Source organism: Pongo abelii, chromosome 13 (assembly GCF_028885655.2).
Source record: "Pongo abelii isolate AG06213 chromosome 13, NHGRI_mPonAbe1-v2.0_pri, whole genome shotgun sequence".
NCBI classification, from domain to species: Eukaryota; Metazoa; Chordata; class Mammalia; order Primates; family Hominidae; genus Pongo; species Pongo abelii.
Genome location: NC_071998.2, coordinates 8,214,014 through 8,239,989, shown reverse-complemented (window position 1 = coordinate 8,239,989; position 25,976 = coordinate 8,214,014).

The following is a 25,976-nucleotide window of genomic DNA, read 5'->3' as shown; positions in this document are numbered from 1 at the left end:
CAGAAACATTTTTGTGATGAGTGCATTCAACTCTGAGACTTGAACATTCCTTTTGAAAGAGCAGTTTTGAAACACTCTTTTAATAGAATCTACAAGTGGGTATTTGGAGCAATTTGAGGCCTATGCTGGAAAAGGGAATATCTTCACATAAAAATTAGACAGAAGCATTCTCAGAAATTTCTTTGGGATGAGTGCGTTCAACTCACAGGGTTGAACTTTCCTTTTGATAGAACAGTTTTGAAACACTCTGTTTGTAGAATTTGCAAGTGGATATTTGGAGCGATTTGAGCCCTATGCTGCAAAAAGGGAATATCTTAACATAAGAACTAGACAGAAGCATTCTCAGAGACTTCCTTGTGCCTTATACATTCAATTCACAGGCTTGAACCTTCTTTTTGGTGGAGCAGTTTTGAAACACCCTTTTTGTAGACTCTGCAAGTGGATATTTACAGCGATTTGAGGCCTACAGTGAAAAAGGGGATATCTTCACATAAAAACTAGATAGAAGCATTCTCAGAAACTTCCCTTTGCTTTATGCAGTCAACTCACAGACTTGAAACTTCCTTTTCAAAGAGCAGATTTTAAATACTCTTTTTGTAGAAACTGCAAGTGGATATTTGGAGCGCTTTGAGGCCTATGCTGGAAAAGGAAATATCCTCACATAAAAACAAGACAAAAGCATTCTCCGAAACTTCTTTGGGATGAATGCATTCAGCTCACAGAGTTGAACCTTGCCTTTGATAGAACAGTTTTGAAACACTCTTTTTTTAGAATCTGCAAGTGGATATTTGGAGCGCATTGGGACCTATGCTGGAAAAAGAAATATCTTCACATAATACCTAGACGGAAGCATTCTCAGAAACTTCTCTGTGATGAGTCATTTATGAAACACTTTCTTTGAAGAATCTATAAGAGATTATTTGGAGCTCATTGAGGCCTATGCTGGAAAAGGGAATATCTTCATATAAAAACTAGACAGAAGCATTCTGAGAAACTTCCCTGCGCTATTTGCATTCAACTCACACTCTTGAACCTTCTTTTTGAAAGAGCAGATTTGAAACACTCTTTTTGTAGAAAGTGCAAGTGCATATTTGGAGTGCTTTGAGGCCTATGATGGAAAAGGAAATATCCTCACAGAAAAATTAGACAAAAGCATTCTCAGAAATTTCTTTGTGATGTGTGCATTTAATTCACCGAGTTGAACTTTCCTTTTGATAGAACAGTTTTGAAACAGTCTTTTTGTAGAATCTGCAAGTGGATATTTGGAGCATTTTGAGGTCTATGCTGGAAAAGGAAATATCTTCACATAAAAACTAGACAGAAGCATTCCCAAAAACTTCCCCGTGCTTCATGCATTCAACTCACAGACTTGAACCTTCCTTTTGATAGAGCAGTTTTGAAACACTCTTTTTGTAGAATCTGCAATTGGATATTTGGAGCGATTTGAGGCCTATGATGAAAAAGGGAATGTCTTCACCTAAAAACTAGACAGAAGCATTCTCTGAAACTTCTTTGCGATGAGTGCATTCAACCCACAGAGTTGAAACCTCCTTTTTTTTAGAACTGTTTTGTAACACTCTCTTTGTAGAATCTGAAAGTGGATACTTGGTGCACTTTGAGGAATATGCTGGAAATGGAAATATGTTCTCATAAAAACTAAGCAGAAGCATACTCACAGAGTTCTTAGTGATGAGTGCATCCAACTCACAGACTTAAACTTTCCTTTTGATATAGCAGTTTTGACACACTCTTTTTGTAGAATCTGCAAGTGGATATTTGGAGCGCTATGAGGCCTACGCTGTAAAAGGAAATATCATCACATAAAAACTATACAGAAGCATTCTCAGAAACATCTCTATGATGAGCGCATTGTACTCACGGACTTGAACTTTCTTTTTGATAGAGCAGTTTTGAAACACTCCTTTTGTAGAATGTGCAAGTGGATATTTGGTGTGCTTTGAGGCCTAATCTGGAAAAGGAAATATCTTCACATAAAAACTAGACAGAAGCATTCTCTGAAACTTCTTTGTGATGCGTGCATTCATCTAACAGACTAGAAACTTCCTTTTGATAGAGCAGTTTTGAAACACCCTTTTTGTAGAATCTACAAGTGGATATTTGGAGCGATTTGAGGCCTGTGGTGTAAAAGGGAATATCTTCACATAAAAACTAGAAGGAAGCATTCTCAGAAACTTCAGTGTGCGTTATGCATTCAACTCACAGACTTGAACATTCCTTTTGAAAAAGCAGATTTGAAAAACTCTTTTTGTAGAAATTGCAAGTGGATATTTGGAGTGGTTTGAGGCCTATGCTGGAAAAGGATATATCCTCACATAAAAACTAGACAAAAGCATTCTCTGAAACTTCTTTGTGATGAATGCATTCAGCTTACAGAGTTGAACTTTCCTTTTGATAGAACAGTTTTGAAACACTCTTTTTGTAGAATCTGCAAGTGGATATTTGGAGAGCTTTGAGACCTATGCTGGAAAAGGAAATATCTTCACATAAAAATTAGACAGAAGCATTATCAGACACTTCTCTGTGATGAGTGCATTCAACTCACAGAGTTCAACCTTCCTTTTTGTAGAACAGTTATGAAACACTCTCTTTGTAGAATCTACAAGGGATCATTTGGAGCACATTGGGGCCTATGCTGGAAAAGGAAGTATCTTCCCATTAAAAAAAAAGCAGAATCATTCTGAGATACTTTTTTGTGATCAGTGCATTCGACTCACAGACTTGCACCTTCCTTTTGATAGAGCAGTTTTGAAACACTCTTTTTGAAGAATCTTCAAGTGGATATTTGGAGCGCTTTGAGGCCTATGCTGGAAAAGGAAATATCTTCACATAAAAACTAGACAGAAGCATTGTCAGACACTTCTCTGTGATGAGTGCATTCAACTCACAGAGTTCAACCTTCCTTTTTGTAGAACAGTTATGAAACACTCTCTTTGTATAATCTACAAGGGATCATTTGGAGCACATTAAGACCTATGCTGGAAAAGGGTGTATCTTCCCATAAAAAAATAAGCAGAATCATTCTGAGATACCTTTTTGTGATGAGTGCATTCAACTCACAGACTTGAACATTCCTTTCGATAGAGCAGTTTTGAAACACTCTTTTTGTAGATTCTGCAAGTGGGTATTTTGAGCGCTTTGAGGTCAAAGATGGAAAAGGAAATATCTTCATATAAAAACTAGACAGAAGCATTCTCAGAAATTACTTCGGGATGAGTGCATTCAACCCAAAGAGTTGAACCTTCCTTTTGATAGAACAGTTTTGAAACACTTTTTTTGGAGAATCTGCAAGTGGATATTTGGAGCAATTTGAGGCCTATGCTAGAAAAGGAAATATCTTCACATAAAAACTAGACGGAAGCATTCTCAGAAATTTCTTGGTGATGAGTGCATTCAACTCACAGGTTTGAACTTGCCTTTTGATAGAACAGCTTTGAAACACTCTGTTTGTAGAATTTGCAAGTGGATATTTGGAGAGATTTGTGGCCTGTGCTGCATAAAGGGAATATCTTAACTTTAGAACAAGACAGAAGCATTCTCAGAGACTCCCCTGTGCTTTATGCATTCAAATCACAGGCTTGAACCTTCCTTTTGATAGAGCAGTTTTGAACCACTCTTTTTGTAGAATCTGCAAGTGGATATTTGGAGTGATTTGAGGCCTATGATGAAAAAGGAAATATCTTCACCTAAAAACTAGACAGAAACATTCTCAGAAACTTCTGTGGGATCAGAACGTTCAACCAACAGAGTTGAACCTTCCTTTTGATAGACTAGTTTTGAAACACACTTTTTGTAGAATCTGCAAGTGGATGTTTGGAGGGCTTTGAGGCCTATGCTGGAAAGAAAATATCTTCACCTAAAAACTAGACAGAAGCATTCTCAGAAACTTCTTTGTGATGAGTGCATTCAACTCACAGTGTTGAAAGTTCCTTTTGATAGAACAATTGTGACACAATCTTCTTATAGAATCTGCAAGTGGATATTTGGATTGCTTGAGGCCTATGCTGGAGTAAGAAATAATTTCACATAAAAACTATATTGAAGCATTCTCAAAAACATCTTTGTGATGTGTGCCTTCAACTCACAGAATTGAAACTTCCTTTTGATAAAGCAGTTTTGAAACACCATATTGTAGAATCTGCAAGTGGATAGTTTTAGCACTTTGAGGCCTAGCCTGGAAAAGGGTATATCTTCACATAAAAACTGGACAGAAGCATTCTCAGAAACTTCCCTGTGCTTTATGAATTCAACTCACAGACTTGAACCTTCCTTTTGATAGAACAGTTTGGAAAAACACTTTTTGTAGAATCTGGAAGTGGATATTTAGAGCGCTTTGAGGCCTATGCAGGAAAAGGATATACCATCACATAAAAACTAGACAGAAGTATTCTCAGAAACTTCTTTGTGATGTGTGCACTCAACTCACAGATTTGAACCCTGCTTTTCAAAGAGCAGTTATGAAACACCCTTTTTGTAGGATCTGCAGGTGGACATTTTTGGCGCTTTGAGGCCAATGCTGGAAAAGGAAATATGTATACATAAAAACTAAACAGAAGCATTCTCAGAAACTTCTCTGTGTTTTATGATTTCAACTCACAGAGTTGAAGCTTCCTTTTGATAGCGCAGTTTTGAAACACTCTTTTGTAGAATCTGCAAGTGGATATTTGGAATGCTTTGAGGCCTATGCTCGAAAAGGAAATTTCTTCATATAAATACTAGACAGAAGCATGCTCAGAAACTTCTTTGTGATGAGTGCATTGTACTCACAGACTTTAAATTTCCTTTTGATAGAGCAGTTTTGAAACAGTCTTTTTGTAAAATATGAAAGTGTATATTTGGTGCGATTTGAGGGCTAAGATGGAAAAGGAAATATCTTCACATAAAAACTGGACAGAAGTATTCTCCGTATTTTCTTTGTGATGTGTGCATTAAACTAACAGAGTAGAACCTTCCTTTTGATAGAGCAGTTTTGAAACCCTCTTTTTGTAGAATCTGCAAGTGGATATTTGGAGCGATTTGAGGCCTATGGTGAAAAAGGGGATATCTTCGCATAAAAACTAGATAGAAGCATTCTCAGAAACTTCCCTGTGCCGTATGCATTCAACTCACGGACTTAAAACTTCCTTTTGAAAGAGCAGATTTGAAACACTTTTTTTGTAGAAACTGCAAGTGGATATTTGGAGCGATTTGAGGCCTATGCAGGAAAAGGAAATATCCCCACATAAAAAGTAGACAAAAGCATTCTCCGAAACTTCTTTGTGATGAGTGCATTCACCTCACAGAGTTGAACCTTCCCTTTGATGGAACAGTTTTGAAACACTCTTTTTGTAGAATCTGCAAGTGGCTATTTGGAGCGCTTTGAGGCGTATGCTGGAAAAGGAAATATCTTCACATAATAAATAGACGGAAGCATTCACAGAAACTTCTCTGTGATGAGTGCATTCACCTCACAGAGTTCAACCTTCCTTTTGGTAGAACAGTTATGAAACACTCTCTTTGTAGAGTCTACAAGAGATTATTTGGAGCTCATTGAGGCCTATGCTGGAAAAGAAAGTATCTTCCCGGAAAAACTAAGCAGAATCATTCTCAGAAATATTTTTGTGATGAGTGCATTCAACTCACAGCCTTGAACCTTCCTTTTGATAGAGTAGTTTTGAAACACTCGTTTTGTAGAATCTGCAAGTGGATATTTGGAGTGCTTTGAGGTCTATGCTGGAAAAGGAAATATCTTCACATCAAAACTAGACAGAAACATTCTCAGAAATGTCTGTGAGATGAGTGCATTCAACTCACAGGGTTGAACTTTCCTTTTGCTAGAACAGTTTTGAAACATTCTTTTTGTAGAATCTGCAAGTGTGTATTTGGAGCGATTTGAGGCCTATGCTGCAAAAAGAGAAATCTTCACATAAAAACTAGACAGAAGCATTCCCAAAAACTTCCCCGTGCTTCAAGCATTCAACTCACAGACTTAAACCTTCCTTTTGATAGAGCAGTTTTGAAACACTCTTTTTGTAGAATCTGCAATTGGATATTTGGAGCGATTTGAGGCCTATGATGAAAAAGGGAATGTCTTCACCTAAAAACTAGACAGAAGCATTCTCTGAAACTTCTTTGTGAAGAGTGCATTCAACCCACAGTGTTGAAACCTCCTTTTTTTTAGAACTGTTTTGTAACACTCTCTTTGTAGAATCTGAAAGTGGATACTTGGTGTGCTTTGAGGCCTATGCTGGAAATGGAAATATGTTCTCATAAAAACTAAGCAGAAGCATACTCACAGAGTTCTTAGTGATGAGTGCATTCAACTCACAGACATAAACTTTCCTTTTGATATAGCAGTTTTGACACACTCTTTTTGTAGAATCTGCAAGTGGATATTTGGAGCGCTATGAGGGCTACGCTGTAAAAGGAAATATCATCACATAAAAACTATACGGAAGCATTCTCAGAAACATCTCTATGATGAGCGCATTGTACTCACAGACTTGAACTTTCTTTTTGATAGAGCAGTTTTGAAACACTCCTTTTGTAGAATGTGCAAGTGGATATTTGGTGTGCTTTGAGGCCTAATCTGGAAAAGGAAATATCTTCACATAAAAACTAGACAGAAGCATTCTCTGAAACTTCTTTGTGATGCGTGCATTCATCTAACAGACTAGAAACTTCCTTTTGATAGAGCAGTTTTGAAACACCCTTTTTGTAGAATCTGCAAGTGGATATTTGGAGCGATTTGAGGCCTGTGGTGTAAAAGGGAATATCTTCACATAAAAACTAGAAGGAAGCATTCTCAGAAACTTCAGTGTGCTTTATGCATTCAACTCACAGACTTGAACCTTCCTTTTGAAAAAGCAGATTTGAAAAACTCTTTTTGTAGAAATTGCAAGTGGATATTTGGAGTGCTTTGAGGCCTATGCTGGAAAAGGATATATCCTCACATAAAAACTAGACAAAAGCATTCCCTGAAACTTCTTTGTGATGAATGCATTCAGCTTACAGAGTTGAACTTTCCTTTTGATAGAACAGTTTTGAAACACTCTGTTTGTAGAATCTGCAAGTGGATATTTGGAGAGCTTTGAGACCTATGCTGGAAAAAGTAATATCTTCACATAAAAATTAGACAGAAGCATTCTCAGACACTCCTCTGTGATGAGTGCATTCAACTCAGAGAGTTCAACCTTCCTTTTGGTAGAACAGTTTTGAATCACTCTCTTTCTAGAATCTACAATAGATTATTTGGAGCTCATTTAGGCCTATGATGGGAAAGGGAATATCTTCACATAAAAACTAAGCAGAATCATTCTCAGAAACATTTATGTGATGAGTGCTTTCAACTCAGAGACTTGAACATTCCTTTTGATAGAGCAGTTTTGAAACACTCTTTTTGTAGAATCTGCAATTGGATATTTGCAGTGCTTTGAGACCTATGCTGGAAAAGGAAATATCTTCACATAAAAATTAGACAGAAGCATTCTCAGACACTTCTCTGTGATGGGCGCATTCAGCTGACTGAGTTCAACCTTCCTTTAGGTAGAATAGTTTTGAATCACTCTCTTTGTAGAATCTACTATCGATTATTTGGAGCGCATTGAGGCCTACGATGGAAAAGGGAATATCTTCCCATAAAAACTAAGCAGAATCATTCTCAGAAACATTTTTGTGATGAGTGCATTCAACTCTGAGACTTGAACATTCCTTTTGAAAGAGCAGTTTTGAAACACTCTTTTAATAGAATCTACAAGTGGGTATTTGGAGCAATTTGAGGCCTATGCTGGAAAAGGGAATATCTTCACATAAAAATTAGACAGAAGCATTCTCAGAAATTTCTTTGGGATGAGTGCGTTCAACTCACAGGGTTGAACTTTCCTTTTGATAGAACAGTTTTGAAACACTCTGTTTGTAGAATTTGCAAGTGGATATTTGGAGCGATTTGAGCCCTATGCTGCAAAAAGGGAATATCTTAACATAAGAACTAGACAGAAGCATTCTCAGAGACTTCCTTGTGCCTTATACATTCAATTCACAGGCTTGAACCTTCTTTTTGGTGGAGCAGTTTTGAAACACCCTTTTTGTAGACTCTGCAAGTGGATATTTACAGCGATTTGAGGCCTACAGTGAAAAAGGGGATATCTTCACATAAAAACTAGATAGAAGCATTCTCAGAAACTTCCCTTTGCTTTATGCAGTCAACTCACAGACTTGAAACTTCCTTTTCAAAGAGCAGATTTTAAATACTCTTTTTGTAGAAACTGCAAGTGGATATTTGGAGCGCTTTGAGGCCTATGCTGGAAAAGGAAATATCCTCACATAAAAACAAGACAAAAGCATTCTCCGAAACTTCTTTGGGATGAATGCATTCAGCTCACAGAGTTGAACCTTGCCTTTGATAGAACAGTTTTGAAACACTCTTTTTTTAGAATCTGCAAGTGGATATTTGGAGCGCATTGGGACCTATGCTGGAAAAAGAAATATCTTCACATAATACCTAGACGGAAGCATTCTCAGAAACTTCTCTGTGATGAGTCATTTATGAAACACTTTCTTTGAAGAATCTATAAGAGATTATTTGGAGCTCATTGAGGCCTATGCTGGAAAAGGGAATATCTTCATATAAAAACTAGACAGAAGCATTCTGAGAAACTTCCCTGCGCTATTTGCATTCAACTCACACTCTTGAACCTTCTTTTTGAAAGAGCAGATTTGAAACACTCTTTTTGTAGAAAGTGCAAGTGCATATTTGGAGTGCTTTGAGGCCTATGATGGAAAAGGAAATATCCTCACAGAAAAATTAGACAAAAGCATTCTCAGAAATTTCTTTGTGATGTGTGCATTTAATTCACCGAGTTGAACTTTCCTTTTGATAGAACAGTTTTGAAACAGTCTTTTTGTAGAATCTGCAAGTGGATATTTGGAGCATTTTGAGGTCTATGCTGGAAAAGGAAATATCTTCACATAAAAACTAGACAGAAGCATTCCCAAAAACTTCCCCGTGCTTCATGCATTCAACTCACAGACTTGAACCTTCCTTTTGATAGAGCAGTTTTGAAACACTCTTTTTGTAGAATCTGCAATTGGATATTTGGAGCGATTTGAGGCCTATGATGAAAAAGGGAATGTCTTCACCTAAAAACTAGACAGAAGCATTCTCTGAAACTTCTTTGCGATGAGTGCATTCAACCCACAGAGTTGAAACCTCCTTTTTTTTAGAACTGTTTTGTAACACTCTCTTTGTAGAATCTGAAAGTGGATACTTGGTGCACTTTGAGGAATATGCTGGAAATGGAAATATGTTCTCATAAAAACTAAGCAGAAGCATACTCACAGAGTTCTTAGTGATGAGTGCATCCAACTCACAGACTTAAACTTTCCTTTTGATATAGCAGTTTTGACACACTCTTTTTGTAGAATCTGCAAGTGGATATTTGGAGCGCTATGAGGCCTACGCTGTAAAAGGAAATATCATCACATAAAAACTATACAGAAGCATTCTCAGAAACATCTCTATGATGAGCGCATTGTACTCACGGACTTGAACTTTCTTTTTGATAGAGCAGTTTTGAAACACTCCTTTTGTAGAATGTGCAAGTGGATATTTGGTGTGCTTTGAGGCCTAATCTGGAAAAGGAAATATCTTCACATAAAAACTAGACAGAAGCATTCTCTGAAACTTCTTTGTGATGCGTGCATTCATCTAACAGACTAGAAACTTCCTTTTGATAGAGCAGTTTTGAAACACCCTTTTTGTAGAATCTGCAAGTGGATATTTGGAGCGATTTGAGGCCTGTGGTGTAAAAGGGAATATCTTCACATAAAAACTAGAAGGAAGCATTCTCAGAAACTTCAGTGTGCGTTATGCATTCAACTCACAGACTTGAACATTCCTTTTGAAAAAGCAGATTTGAAAAACTCTTTTTGTAGAAATTGCAAGTGGATATTTGGAGTGGTTTGAGGCCTATGCTGGAAAAGGATATATCCTCACATAAAAACTAGACAAAAGCATTCTCTGAAACTTCTTTGTGATGAATGCATTCAGCTTACAGAGTTGAACTTTCCTTTTGATAGAACAGTTTTGAAACACTCTTTTTGTAGAATCTGCAAGTGGATATTTGGAGAGCTTTGAGACCTATGCTGGAAAAGGAAATATCTTCACATAAAAATTAGACAGAAGCATTATCAGACACTTCTCTGTGATGAGTGCATTCAACTCACAGAGTTCAACCTTCCTTTTTGTAGAACAGTTATGAAACACTCTCTTTGTAGAATCTACAAGGGATCATTTGGAGCACATTGGGGCCTATGCTGGAAAAGGAAGTATCTTCCCATTAAAAAAAAAGCAGAATCATTCTGAGATACTTTTTTGTGATCAGTGCATTCGACTCACAGACTTGCACCTTCCTTTTGATAGAGCAGTTTTGAAACACTCTTTTTGAAGAATCTTCAAGTGGATATTTGGAGCGCTTTGAGGCCTATGCTGGAAAAGGAAATATCTTCACATAAAAACTAGACAGAAGCATTGTCAGACACTTCTCTGTGATGAGTGCATTCAACTCACAGAGTTCAACCTTCCTTTTTGTAGAACAGTTATGAAACACTCTCTTTGTATAATCTACAAGGGATCATTTGGAGCACATTAAGACCTATGCTGGAAAAGGGTGTATCTTCCCATAAAAAAATAAGCAGAATCATTCTGAGATACCTTTTTGTGATGAGTGCATTCAACTCACAGACTTGAACATTCCTTTCGATAGAGCAGTTTTGAAACACTCTTTTTGTAGATTCTGCAAGTGGGTATTTTGAGCGCTTTGAGGTCAAAGATGGAAAAGGAAATATCTTCATATAAAAACTAGACAGAAGCATTCTCAGAAATTACTTCGGGATGAGTGCATTCAACCCAAAGAGTTGAACCTTCCTTTTGATAGAACAGTTTTGAAACACTTTTTTTGGAGAATCTGCAAGTGGATATTTGGAGCAATTTGAGGCCTATGCTAGAAAAGGAAATATCTTCACATAAAAACTAGACGGAAGCATTCTCAGAAATTTCTTGGTGATGAGTGCATTCAACTCACAGGTTTGAACTTGCCTTTTGATAGAACAGCTTTGAAACACTCTGTTTGTAGAATTTGCAAGTGGATATTTGGAGAGATTTGTGGCCTGTGCTGCATAAAGGGAATATCTTAACTTTAGAACAAGACAGAAGCATTCTCAGAGACTCCCCTGTGCTTTATGCATTCAAATCACAGGCTTGAACCTTCCTTTTGATAGAGCAGTTTTGAACCACTCTTTTTGTAGAATCTGCAAGTGGATATTTGGAGTGATTTGAGGCCTATGATGAAAAAGGAAATATCTTCACCTAAAAACTAGACAGAAACATTCTCAGAAACTTCTGTGGGATCAGAACGTTCAACCAACAGAGTTGAACCTTCCTTTTGATAGACTAGTTTTGAAACACACTTTTTGTAGAATCTGCAAGTGGATGTTTGGAGGGCTTTGAGGCCTATGCTGGAAAGAAAATATCTTCACCTAAAAACTAGACAGAAGCATTCTCAGAAACTTCTTTGTGATGAGTGCATTCAACTCACAGTGTTGAAAGTTCCTTTTGATAGAACAATTGTGACACAATCTTCTTATAGAATCTGCAAGTGGATATTTGGATTGCTTGAGGCCTATGCTGGAGTAAGAAATAATTTCACATAAAAACTATATTGAAGCATTCTCAAAAACATCTTTGTGATGTGTGCCTTCAACTCACAGAATTGAAACTTCCTTTTGATAAAGCAGTTTTGAAACACCATATTGTAGAATCTGCAAGTGGATAGTTTTAGCACTTTGAGGCCTAGCCTGGAAAAGGGTATATCTTCACATAAAAACTGGACAGAAGCATTCTCAGAAACTTCCCTGTGCTTTATGAATTCAACTCACAGACTTGAACCTTCCTTTTGATAGAACAGTTTGGAAAAACACTTTTTGTAGAATCTGGAAGTGGATATTTAGAGCGCTTTGAGGCCTATGCAGGAAAAGGATATACCATCACATAAAAACTAGACAGAAGTATTCTCAGAAACTTCTTTGTGATGTGTGCACTCAACTCACAGATTTGAACCCTGCTTTTCAAAGAGCAGTTATGAAACACCCTTTTTGTAGGATCTGCAGGTGGACATTTTTGGCGCTTTGAGGCCAATGCTGGAAAAGGAAATATGTATACATAAAAACTAAACAGAAGCATTCTCAGAAACTTCTCTGTGTTTTATGATTTCAACTCACAGAGTTGAACCTTCCTTTTGATAGCGCAGTTTTGAAACACTCTTTTGTAGAATCTGCAAGTGGATATTTGGAATGCTTTGAGGCCTATGCTCGAAAAGGAAATTTCTTCATATAAATACTAGACAGAAGCATGCTCAGAAACTTCTTTGTGATGAGTGCATTGTACTCACAGACTTTAAATTTCCTTTTGATAGAGCAGTTTTGAAACAGTCTTTTTGTAAAATATGAAAGTGTATATTTGGTGCGATTTGAGGGCTAAGATGGAAAAGGAAATATCTTCACATAAAAACTGGACAGAAGTATTCTCCGTATTTTCTTTGTGATGTGTGCATTAAACTAACAGAGTAGAACCTTCCTTTTGATAGAGCAGTTTTGAAACCCTCTTTTTGTAGAATCTGCAAGTGGATATTTGGAGCGATTTGAGGCCTATGGTGAAAAAGGGGATATCTTCGCATAAAAACTAGATAGAAGCATTCTCAGAAACTTCCCTGTGCCGTATGCATTCAACTCACGGACTTAAAACTTCCTTTTGAAAGAGCAGATTTGAAACACTTTTTTTGTAGAAACTGCAAGTGGATATTTGGAGCGCTTTGAGGCCTATGCAGGAAAAGGAAATATCCCCACATAAAAAGTAGACAAAAGCATTCTCCGAAACTTCTTTGTGATGAATGCATTCACCTCACAGAGTTGAACCTTCCCTTTGATGGAACAGTTTTGAAACACTCTTTTTGTAGAATCTGCAAGTGGCTATTTGGAGCGCTTTGAGGCGTATGCTGGAAAAGGAAATATCTTCACATAATAAATAGACGGAAGCATTCACAGAAACTTCTCTGTGATGAGTGCATTCACCTCACAGAGTTCAACCTTCCTTTTGGTAGAACAGTTATGAAACACTCTCTTTGTAGAGTCTACAAGAGATTATTTGGAGCTCATTGAGGCCTATGCTGGAAAAGAAAGTATCTTCCCGGAAAAACTAAGCAGAATCATTCTCAGAAATATTTTTGTGATGAGTGCATTCAACTCACAGCCTTGAACCTTCCTTTTGATAGAGTAGTTTTGAAACACTCGTTTTGTAGAATCTGCAAGTGGATATTTGGAGTGCTTTGAGGTCTATGCTGGAAAAGGAAATATCTTCACATCAAAACTAGACAGAAACATTCTCAGAAATTTCTGTGTGATGAGTGCATTCAACTCACAGGGTTGAACTTTCCTTTTGCTAGAACAGTTTTGAAACATTCTTTTTGTAGAATCTGCAAGTGTGTATTTGGAGCGATTTGAGGCCTATGCTGCAAAAAGAGAAATCTTCACATAAAAACTAGACAGAAGCATTCCCAAAAACTTCCCCGTGCTTCATGCATTCAACTCACAGACTTGAAACTTCCTTTTGATAGAGCAGTTTTGAAACACTCTTTTTGTAGGATCTGCAATTGGATACTTGGAGCGATTTGAGGCCTATGATGAAAAAGGGAATGTCTTCACCTAAAAACTAGACAGAAGCATGCTCTGAAACTTCTTTGTGATGAGTGCATTCAACCCACAGAGTTGAAACCTCCTTTTTTTTAGAACTGTTTTGTAACACTCTCTTTGTAGAATCTGAAAGTGGATACTTGGTGCGCTTTGAGGCCTATGCTGGAAATGGAAATATGTTCTCATAAAAACTAAGCAGAAGCATACTCACAGAGTTCTTAGTGATGAGTGCATTCAACTCACAGACATAAACTTTCCTTTTGATATAGCAGTTTTGACACACTCTTTTTGTAGAATCTGCAAGTGGATATTTGGAGCGCTATGAGGGCTACGCTGTAAAAGGAAATATCATCACATAAAAACTATACGGAAGCATTCTCAGAAACATCTCTATGATGAGCGCATTGTACTCACAGACTTGAACTTTCTTTTTGATAGAGCAGTTTTGAAACACTCCTTTTGTAGAATGTGCAAGTGGATATTTGGTGTGCTTTGAGGCCTAATCTGGAAAAGGAAATATCTTCACATAAAAACTAGACAGAAGCATTCTCTGAAACTTCTTTGTGATGCGTGCATTCATCTAACAGACTAGAAACTTCCTTTTGATAGAGCAGTTTTGAAACACCCTTTTTGTAGAATCTGCAAGTGGATACTTGGAGCGATTTGAGGCCTGTGGTGTAAAAGGGAATATCTTCACATAAAAACTAGAAGGAAGCATTCTCAGAAACTTCAGTGTGCTTTATGCATTCAACTCACAGACTTGAACCTTCCTTTTGAAAAAGCAGATTTGAAAAACTCTTTTTGTAGAAATTGCAAGTGGATATTTGGAGTGCTTTGAGGCCTATGCTGGAAAAGGATATATCCTCACATAAAAACTAGACAAAAGCATTCCCTGAAACTTCTTTGTGATGAATGCATTCAGCTTACAGAGTTGAACTTTCCTTTTGATAGAACAGTTTTGAAACACTCTGTTTGTAGAATCTGCAAGTGGATATTTGGAGAGCTTTGAGACCTATGCTGGAAAAGGAAATATCTTCACATAAAAATTAGACAGAAGCATTCTCAGACACTCCTCTGTGATGAGTGCATTCAACTCAGAGAGTTCAACCTTCCTTTTGGTAGAACAGTTTTGAATCACTCTCTTTCTAGAATCTACAATAGATTATTTGGAGCTCATTTAGGCCTATGATGGGAAAGGGAATATCTTCCCATAAAAACTAAGCAGAATCATTCTCAGAAACATTTATGTGATGAGTGCTTTCAACTCAGAGACTTGAACATTCCTTTTGATAGAGCAGTTTTGAAACACTCTTTTTGTAGAATCTGCAATTGGATATTTGGAGTGCTTTGAGACCTATGCTGGAAAAGGAAATATCTTCACATAAAAATTAGACAGAAGCATTCTCAGACACTTCTCTGTGATGGGCGCATTCAGCTGACTGAGTTCAACCTTCCTTTAGGTAGAATAGTTTTGAATCACTCTCTTTGTAGAATCTACTATCGATTATTTGGAGCGCATTGAGGCCTACGATGGAAAAGGGAATATCTTCCCATAAAAACTAAGCAGAATCATTCTCAGAAACATTTTTGTGATGAGTGCATTCAACTCTGAGACTTGAACATTCCTTTTGAAAGAGCAGTTTTGAAACACTCTTTTAATAGAATCTACAAGTGGGTATTTGGAGCAATTTGAGGCCTATGCTGGAAAAGGGAATATCTTCACATAAAAATTAGACAGAAGCATTCTCAGAAATTTCTTTGGGATGAGTGCGTTCAACTCACAGGGTTGAACTTTCCTTTTGATAGAACAGTTTTGAAACACTCTGTTTGTAGAATTTGCAAGTGGATATTTGGAGCGATTTGAGGCCTATGCTGCAAAAAGGGAATATCTTAACATAAGAACTAGACAGAGGCATTCTCAGAGACTTCCTTGTGCCTTATACATTCAATTCACAGGCTTGAACCTTCTTTTTGGTAGAGCAGTTTTGAAACACCCTTTTTGTAGACTCTGCAAGTGGATATTTACAGCGATTTGAGGCCTACAGTGAAAAAGGGGATATCTTCACATAAAAACTAGATAGAAGCATTCTCAGAAACTTCCCTTTGCTTTATGCAGTCAACTCACAGACTTGAAACTTCCTTTTCAAAGAGCAGATTTTAAATACTCTTTTTGTAGAAACTGCAAGTGGATATTTGGAGCGCTTTGAGGCCTAATCTGGAAAAGGAAATATCCTCACATAAAAACAAGACAAAAGCATTCTCCGAAACTTCTTTGGGATGAATGCATTCAGCTCACAGAGTTGAACCTTGCCTTTGATAGAACAGTTTTGAAACACTCTTTTTTTAGAATCTGCAAGTGGATATTTGGAGCGCATTGGGACCTATGCTGGAAAAAGAAATATCTTCACATAATACCTAGACGGAAGCATTCTCAGAAACTTCTCTGTGATGAGTCATTTATGAAACACTTTCTTTGAAGAATCTATAAGAGATTATTTGGAGCTCATTGAGGCCTATGCTGGAAAAGGGAATATCTTCATATAAAAACTAGACAGAAGCATTCTGAGAAACTTCCCTGCGCTATTTGAATTCAACTCACACTCTTGAACCTTCTTTTTGAAAGAGCAGATTTGAAACACTCTTTTTGTAGAAAGTGCAAGTGCATATTTGGAGTGCTTTGAGGCCTATGATGGAAAAGGAAATATCCTCACAGAAAAATTAGACCAAAGCATTCTCAGAAATTTCTTTGTGATGTGTGCATTTAATTCACCGAGTTGAACTTTCCTTTTGATAGAACAGTTTTGAAACAGTCTTTTTGTAGAATCTGCAAGTGGATATTTGGAGCATTTTGAGGTCTATGCTGGAAAAGGAAATATCTTCACATAAAAACTAGACAGAAGCATTCCCAAAAACTTCCCCGTGCTTCATGCATTCAACTCACAGACTTGAACCTTCCTTTTGATAGAGCAGTTTTGAAACACTCTTTTTGTAGAATCTGCAATTGGATATTTGGAGCGATTTGAGGCCTATGATGAAAAAGGGAATGTCTTCACCTAAAAACTAGACAGAAGCATTCTCTGAAACTTCTTTGCGATGAGTGCATTCAACCCACAGAGTTGAAACCTCCTTTTTTTTAGAACTGTTTTGTAACACTCTCTTTGTAGAATCTGAAAGTGGATACTTGGTGCACTTTGAGGAATATGCTGGAAATGGAAATATGTTCTCATAAAAACTAAGCAGAAGCATACTCACAGAGTTCTTAGTGATGAGTGCATCCAACTCACAGACTTAAACTTTCCTTTTGATATAGCAGTTTTGACACACTCTTTTTGTAGAATCTGCAAGTGGATATTTGGAGCGCTATGAGGCCTACGCTGTAAAAGGAAATATCATCACATAAAAACTATACAGAAGCATTCTCAGAAACATCTCTATGATGAGCGCATTGTACTCACGGACTTGAACTTTCTTTTTGATAGAGCAGTTTTGAAACACTCCTTTTGTAGAATGTGCAAGTGGATATTTGGTGTGCTTTGAGGCCTAATCTGGAAAAGGAAATATCTTCACATAAAAACTAGACAGAAGCATTCTCTGAAACTTCTTTGTGATGCGTGCATTCATCTAACAGACTAGAAACTTCCTTTTGATAGAGCAGTTTTGAAACACCCTTTTTGTAGAATCTGCAAGTGGATATTTGGAGCGATTTGAGGCCTGTGGTGTAAAAGGGAATATCTTCACATAAAAACTAGAAGGAAGCATTCTCAGAAACTTCAGTGTGCGTTATGCATTCAACTCACAGACTTGAACATTCCTTTGGAGAGAGCAGATTTGAAAAACTCTTTTTGTAGAAATTGCAAGTGGATATTTGGAGTGGTTTGAGGCCTATGCTGGAAAAGGATATATCCTCACATAAAAACTAGACAAAAGCATTCTCTGAAACTTCTTTGTGATGAATGCATTCAGCTTACAGAGTTGAACTTTCCTTTTGATAGAACAGTTTTGAAACACTCTTTTTGTAGAATCTGCAAGTGGATATTTGGAGAGCTTTGAGACCTATGCTGGAAAAGGAAATACCTTCACATAAAAATTAGACAGAAGCATTGTCAGACACTTCTCTGTGATGAGTGCATTCAACTCACAGAGTTCAACCTTCCTTTTTGTAGAACAGTTATGAAACACTCTCTTTGTAGAATCTACAAGGGATCATTTGGAGCACATTGGGGCCTATGCTGGAAAAGGAAGTATCTTCCCATTAAAAAAAAAAGCAGAATCATTCTGAGATACTTTTTTGTGATCAGTGCATTCGACTCACAGACTTGCACCTTCCTTTTGATAGAGCAGTTTTGAAACACTCTTTTTGAAGAATCTTCAAGTGGATATTTGGAGCGCTTTGAGGCCTATGCTGGAAAAGGAAATATCTTCACATAAAAACTAGACAGAAGCATTGTCAGACACTTCTCTGTGATGAGTGCATTCAACTCACAGAGTTCAACCTTCCTTTTTGTAGAACAGTTATGAAACACTCTCTTTGTATAATCTACAAGGGATCATTTGGAGCACATTAAGACCTATGCTGGAAATGGGTGTATCTTCCCATAAAAAAATAAGCAGAATCATTCTGCGATACCTTTTTGTGATGAGTGCATTCAACTCACAGACTTGAACATTCCTTTCGATAGAGCAGTTTTGAAACACTCTTTTTGTAGATTCTGCAAGTGGGTATTTTGAGCGCTTTGAGGTCAAAGATGGAAAAGGAAATATCTTCATATAAAAACTAGACAGAAGCATTCTCAGAAATTACTTCGGGATGAGTGCATTCAACCCAAAGCGTTGAACCTTCCTTTTGATAGAACAGTTTTGAAACACTTTTTTTGGAGAATCTGCAAGTGGATATTTGGAGCAATTTGAGGCCTATGCTAGAAAAGGAAATATCTTCACATAAAAACTAGACGGAAGCATTCTCAGAAATTTCTTGGTGATGAGTGCATTCAACTCACAGGTTTGAACTTGCCTTTTGATAGAACAGCTTTGAAACACTCTGTTTGTAGAATTTGCAAGTGGATATTTGGAGAGATTTGTGGCCTGTGCTGCATAAAGGGAATATCTTAACTTTAGAACAAGACAGAAGCATTCTCAGAGACTCCCCTGTGCTTTATGCATTCAAATCACAGGCTTGAACCTTCCTTTTGATAGAGCAGTTTTGAACCACTCTTTTTGTAGAATCTGCAAGTGGATATTTGGAGTGATTTGAGGCCTATGATGAAAAAGGAAATATCTTCACCTAAAAACTAGACAGAAACATTCTCAGAAACTTCTGTGGGATCAGAACGTTCAACCAACAGAGTTGAACCTTCCTTTTGATAGACTAGTTTTGAAACACACTTTTTGTAGAATCTGCAAGTGGATGTTTGGAGGGCTTTGAGGCCTATGCTGGAAAGAAAATATCTTCACCTAAAAACTAGACAGAAGCATTCTCAGAAACTTCTTTGTGATGAGTGCATTCAACTCACAGTGTTGAAAGTTCCTTTTGATAGAACAATTCTGACACAATCTTCTTATAGAATCTGCAAGTGGATATTTGGATTGCTTGAGGCCTATGCTGGAGTAAGAAATAATTTCACATAAAAACTATATTGAAGCATTCTCAAAAACATCTTTGTGATGTGTGCCTTCAACTCACAGAATTGAAACTTCCTTTTGATAAAGCAGTTTTGAAACACCATATTGTAGAATCTGCAAGTGGATAGTTTTAGCACTTTGAGGCCTAGCCTGGAAAAGGGTATATCTTCACATAAAAACTGGACAGAAGCATTCTCAGAAACTTCCCTGTGCTTTATGAATTCAACTCACAGACTTGAACCTTCCTTTTGATAGAACAGTTTGGAAAAACACTTTTTGTAGAATCTGGAAGTGGATATTTAGAGCGCTTTGAGGCCTATGCAGGAAAAGGAAATACCATCACATAAAAACTAGACAGAAGTATTCTCAGAAACTTCTTTGTGATGTGTGCACTCAACTCACAGATTTGAACCCTGCTTTTCAAAGAGCAGTTATGAAACACCCTTTTTGTAGGATCTGCAGGTGGACATTTTTGGCGCTTTGAGGCCAATGCTGGAAAAGGAAATATGTATACATAAAAACTAAACAGAAGCATTCTCAGAAACTTCTCTGTGTTTTATGATTTCAACTCACAGAGTTGAACCTTCCTTTTGATAGCGCAGTTTTGAAACACTCTTTTGTAGAATCTGCAAGTGGATATTTGGAATGCTTTGAGGCCTATGCTCGAAAAGGAAATTTCTTCATATAAATACTAGACAGAAGCATGCTCAGAAACTTCTTTGTGATGAGTGCATTGTACTCACAGACTTTAAATTTCCTTTTGATAGAGCAGTTTTGAAACAGTCTTTTTGTAAAATATGAAAGTGTATATTTGGTGCGATTTGAGGGCTAAGATGGAAAAGGAAATATCTTCACATAAAAACTGGACAGAAGCATTCTCCGTATTTTCTTTGTGATGTGTGCATTAAACTAACAGAGTAGAACCTTCCTTTTGATAGAGCAGTTTTGAAACCCTCTTTTTGTAGAATCTGCAAGTGGATATTTGGAGCGATTTGAGGCCTATGGTGAAAAAGAGGATATCTTCGCATAAAAACTAGATAGAAGCATTCTCAGAAACTTCCCTGTGCCGTATGCATTCAACTCACGGACTTAAAACTTCCTTTTGAAAGAGCAGATTTGAAACACTTTTTTTGTAGAAACTGCAAGTGGATATTTGGAGCGCTTTGAGGCCTATGCAGGAAAAGGAAATATCCCCACATAAAAAGTAGACAAAAGCATTCTCCGAAACTTCTTTGTGATGAATGCATTCACCTCACAGAGTTGAACCTTCCCTTTGATGGAACAGTTTTGAAACACTCTTTTTGTAGAATCTGCAAGTGGCTATTTGGAGCGCTTTGAGGCGTATGCTGGAAAAGGAAATATCTTCACATAATAAATAGACGGAAGCATTCACAGAAACTTCTCTGTGATGAGTGCATTCACCTCACAGAGTTCAACCTTCCTTTTGGTAGAACAGTTATGAAACACTCTCTTTGTAGAGTCTACAAGAGATTATTTGGAGCTCATTGAGGCCTATGCTGGAAAAGAAAGTATCTTCCCGGAAAAACTAAGCAGAATCATTCTCAGAAATATTTTTGTGATGAGTGCATTCAACTCACAGCCTTGAACCTTCCTTTTGATAGAGTAGTTTTGAAACACTCGTTTTGTAGAATCTGCAAGTGGATATTTGGAGTGCTTTGAGGTCTATGCTGGAAAAGGAAATATCTTCACATCAAAACTAGACAGAAACATTCTCAGAAATGTCTGTGTGATGAGTGCATTCAACTCACAGGGTTGAACTTTCCTTTTGCTAGAACAGTTTTGAAACAGTCTTTTTGTAGAATCTGCAAGTGGATATTTGGAGCATTTTGAGGTCTATGCTGGAAAAGGAAATATCTTCACATAAAAACTAGACAGAAGCATTCCCAAAAACTTCCCCGTGCTTCATGCATTCAACTCACAGACTTGAACCTTCCTTTTGATAGAGCAGTTTTGAAACACTCTTTTTGTAGAATCTGCAATTGGATATTTGGAGCGATTTGAGGCCTATGATGAAAAAGGGAATATCTTCACCTAAAAACTAGACAGAAGCATTCTCTGAAACTTCTTTGCGATGAGTGCATTCAACCCACAGAGTTGAAACCTCCTTTTTTTTAGAACTGTTTTGTAACACTCTCTTTGTAGAATCTGAAAGTGGATACTTGGTGCGCTTTGAGGCCTATGCTGGAAATGGAAATATGTTCTCATAAAAACTAAGCAGAAGCATACTCACAGAGTTCTTAGTGATGAGTGCATCCAACTCACAGACTTAAACTTTCCTTTTGATATAGCAGTTTTGACACACTCTTTTTGTAGAATCTGCAAGTGGATATTTGGAGCGCTATGAGGCCTACGCTGTAAAAGGAAATATCATCACATAAAAACTATACAGAAGCATTCTCAGAAACATCTCTATGATGAGTGCATTGTACTCACAGACTTGAACTTTCTTTTTGATAGAGCAGTTTTGAAACACTCCTTTTGTAGAATGTGCAAGTGGATATTTGGTGTGCTTTGAGGCCTAATCTGGAAAAGGAAATATCTTCACATAAAAACTAGACAGAAGCATTCTCTGAAACTTCTTTGTGATGCGTGCATTCATCTAACAGACTAGAAACTTCCTTTTGATAGAGCAGTTTTGAAACACCCTTTTTGTAGAATCTACAAGTGGATATTTGGAGCGATTTGAGGCCTGTGGTGTAAAAGGGAATATCTTCACATAAAAACTAGAAGGAAGCATTCTCAGAAACTTCAGTGTGCGTTATGCATTCAACTCACAGACTTGAACATTCCTTTTGAGAGAGCAGATTTGAAAAACTCTTTTTGTAGAAATTGCAAGTGGATATTTGGAGTGGTTTGAGGCCTATGCTGGAAAAGGATATATCCTCACATAAAAACTAGACAAAAGCATTCTCTGAAACTTCTTTGTGATGAATGCATTCAGCTTACAGAGTTGAACTTTCCTTTTGATAGAACAGTTTTGAAACACTCTTTTTGTAGAATCTGCAAGTGGATATTTGGAGAGCTTTGAGACCTATGCTGGAAAAGGAAATACCTTCACATAAAAATTAGACAGAAGCATTGTCAGACACTTCTCTGTGATGAGTGCATTCAACTCACAGAGTTCAACCTTCCTTTTTGTAGAACAGTTATGAAACACTCTCTTTGTAGAATCTACAAGGGATCATTTGGAGCACATTGGGGCCTATGCTGGAAAAGGAAGTATCTTCCCATTAAAAAAAAAAGCAGAATCATTCTGAGATACTTTTTTGTGATCAGTGCATTCGACTCACAGCCTTGCACCTTCCTTTTGATAGAGCAGTTTTGAAACACTCTTTTTGAAGAATCTTCAAGTGGATATTTGGAGCGCTTTGAGGCCTATGCTGGAAAAGGAAATATCTTCACATAAAAACTAGACAGAAGCATTGTCAGACACTTCTCTGTGATGAGTGCATTCAACTCACAGAGTTCAACCTTCCTTTTTGTAGAACAGTTATGAAACACTCTCTTTGTATAATCTACAAGGGATCATTTGGAGCACATTAAGACCTATGCTGGAAATGGGTGTATCTTCCCATAAAAAAATAAGCAGAATCATTCTGCGATACCTTTTTGTGATGAGTGCATTCAACTCACAGACTTGAACATTCCTTTCGATAGAGCAGTTTTGAAACACTCTTTTTGTAGATTCTGCAAGTGGGTATTTTGAGCGCTTTGAGGTCAAAGATGGAAAAGGAAATATCTTCATATAAAAACTAGACAGAAGCATTCTCAGAAATTACTTAGGGATGAGTGCATTCAACCCAAAGAGTTGAACCTTCCTTTTGATAGAACAGTTTTGAAACACTTTTTTCGGAGAATCTGCAAGTGGATATTTGGAGCAATTTGAGGCCTATGCTAGAAAAGGAAATATCTTCACATAAAAACTAGACGGAAGCATTCTCAGAAATTTCTTGGTGATGAGTGCATTCAACTCACAGGTTTGAACTTGCCTTTTGATAGAACAGCTTTGAAACACTCTGTTTGTAGAATTTGCAAGTGGATATTTGGAGAGATTTGTGGCCTGTGCTGCATAAAGGGAATATCTTAACTTTAGAACAAGACAGAAGCATTCTCAGAGACTCCCCTGTGCTTTATGCATTCAAATCACAGGCTTGAACCTTCCTTTTGATAGAGCAGTTTTGAACCACTCTTTTTGTAGAATCTGCAAGTGGATATTTGGAGTGATTTGAGGCCTATGATGAAAAAGGAAATATCTTCACCTAAAAACTAGACAGAAACATTCTCAGAAACTTCTGTGGGATCAGAACGTTCAACCAACAGAGTTGAACCTTCCTTTTGATAGACTAGTTTTGAAACACACTTTTTGTAGAATCTGCAAGTGGATGTTTGGAGGGCTTTGAGGCCTATGCTGGAAAGAAAATATCTTCACCTAAAAACTAGACAGAAGCATTCTCAGAAACTTCTTTGTGATGAGTGCATTCAACTCACAGTGTTGAAAGTTCCTTTTGATAGAACAATTGTGACACAATCTTCTTATAGAATCTGCAAGTGGATATTTGGATTGCTTGAGGCCTATGCTGGAGTAAGAAATAATTTCACATAAAAACTATATTGAAGCATTCTCAAAAACATCTTTGTGATGTGTGCCTTCAACTCACAGAATTGAAACTTCCTTTTGATAAAGCAGTTTTGAAACACCATATTGTAGAATCTGCAAGTGGATAGTTTTAGCACTTTGAGGCCTAGCCTGGAAAAGGGTATATCTTCACATAAAAACTGGACAGAAGCATTCTCAGAAACTTCCCTGTGCTTTATGAATTCAACTCACAGACTTGAACCTTCCTTTTGATAGAACAGTTTGGAAAAACACTTTTTGTAGAATCTGGAAGTGGATATTTAGAGCGCTTTGAGGCCTATGCAGGAAAAGGAAATACCATCACATAAAAACTAGACAGAAGTATTCTCAGAAACTTCTTTGTGATGTGTGCACTCAACTCACAGATTTGAACCCTGCTTTTCAAAGAGCAGTTATGAAACACCCTTTTTGTAGGATCTGCAGGTGGACATTTTTGGCGCTTTGAGGCCAATGCTGGAAAAGGAAATATGTATACATAAAAACTAAACAGAAGCATTCTCAGAAACTTCTCTGTGTTTTATGATTTCAACTCACAGAGTTGAAGCTTCCTTTTGATAGCGCAGTTTTGAAACACTCTTTTGTAGAATCTGCAAGTGGATATTTGGAATGCTTTGAGGCCTATGCTCGAAAAGGAAATTTCTTCATATAAATACTAGACAGAAGCATGCTCAGAAACTTCTTTGTGATGAGTGCATTGTACTCACAGACTTTAAATTTCCTTTTGATAGAGCAGTTTTGAAACAGTCTTTTTGTAAAATATGAAAGTGTATATTTGGTGCGATTTGAGGGCTAAGATGGAAAAGGAAATATCTTCACATAAAAACTGGACAGAAGTATTCTCCGTATTTTCTTTGTGATGTGTGCATTAAACTAACAGAGTAGAACCTTCCTTTTGATAGAGCAGTTTTGAAACCCTCTTTTTGTAGAATCTGCAAGTGGATATTTGGAGCGATTTGAGGCCTATGGTGAAAAAGGGGATATCTTCGCATAGAAACTAGATAGAAGCATTCTCAGAAACTTCCCTGTGCCGTATGCATTCAACTCACGGACTTAAAACTTCCTTTTGAAAGAGCAGATTTGAAACACTTTTTTTGTAGAAACTGCAAGTGGATATTTGGAGCGCTTTGAGGCCTATGCAGGAAAAGGAAATATCCCCACATAAAAAGTAGACAAAAGCATTCTCCGAAACTTCTTTGTGATGAATGCATTCACCTCACAGAGTTGAACCTTCCCTTTGATGGAACAGTTTTGAAACACTCTTTTTGTAGAATCTGCAAGTGGCTATTTGGAGCGCTTTGAGGCGTATGCTGGAAAAGGAAATATCTTCACATAATAAATAGACGGAAGCATTCACAGAAACTTCTCTGTGATGAGTGCATTCACCTCACAGAGTTCAACCTTCCTTTTGGTAGAACAGTTATGAAACACTCTCTTTGTAGAGTCTACAAGAGATTATTTGGAGCTCATTGAGGCCTATGCTGGAAAAGAAAGTATCTTCCCGGAAAAACTAAGCAGAATCATTCTCAGAAATATTTTTGTGATGAGTGCATTCAACTCACAGCCTTGAACCTTCCTTTTGATAGAGTAGTTTTGAAACACTCGTTTTGTAGAATCTGCAAGTGAATATTTGGAGTGCTTTGAGGTCTATGCTGGAAAAGGAAATATCTTCACATCAAAACTAGACAGAAACATTCTCAGAAATGTCTGTGTGATGAGTGCATTCAACTCACAGGGTTGAACTTTCCTTTTGCTAGAACAGTTTTGAAACATTCTTTTTGTAGAATCTGCAAGTGTGTATTTGGAGCGATTTGAGGCCTATGCTGCAAAAAGAGAAATCTTCACATAAAAACTAGACAGAAGCATTCCCAAAAACTTCCCCGTGCTTCATGCATTCAACTCACAGACTTGAACCTTCCTTTTGATAGAGCAGTTTTGAAACACTCTTTTTGTAGAATCTGCA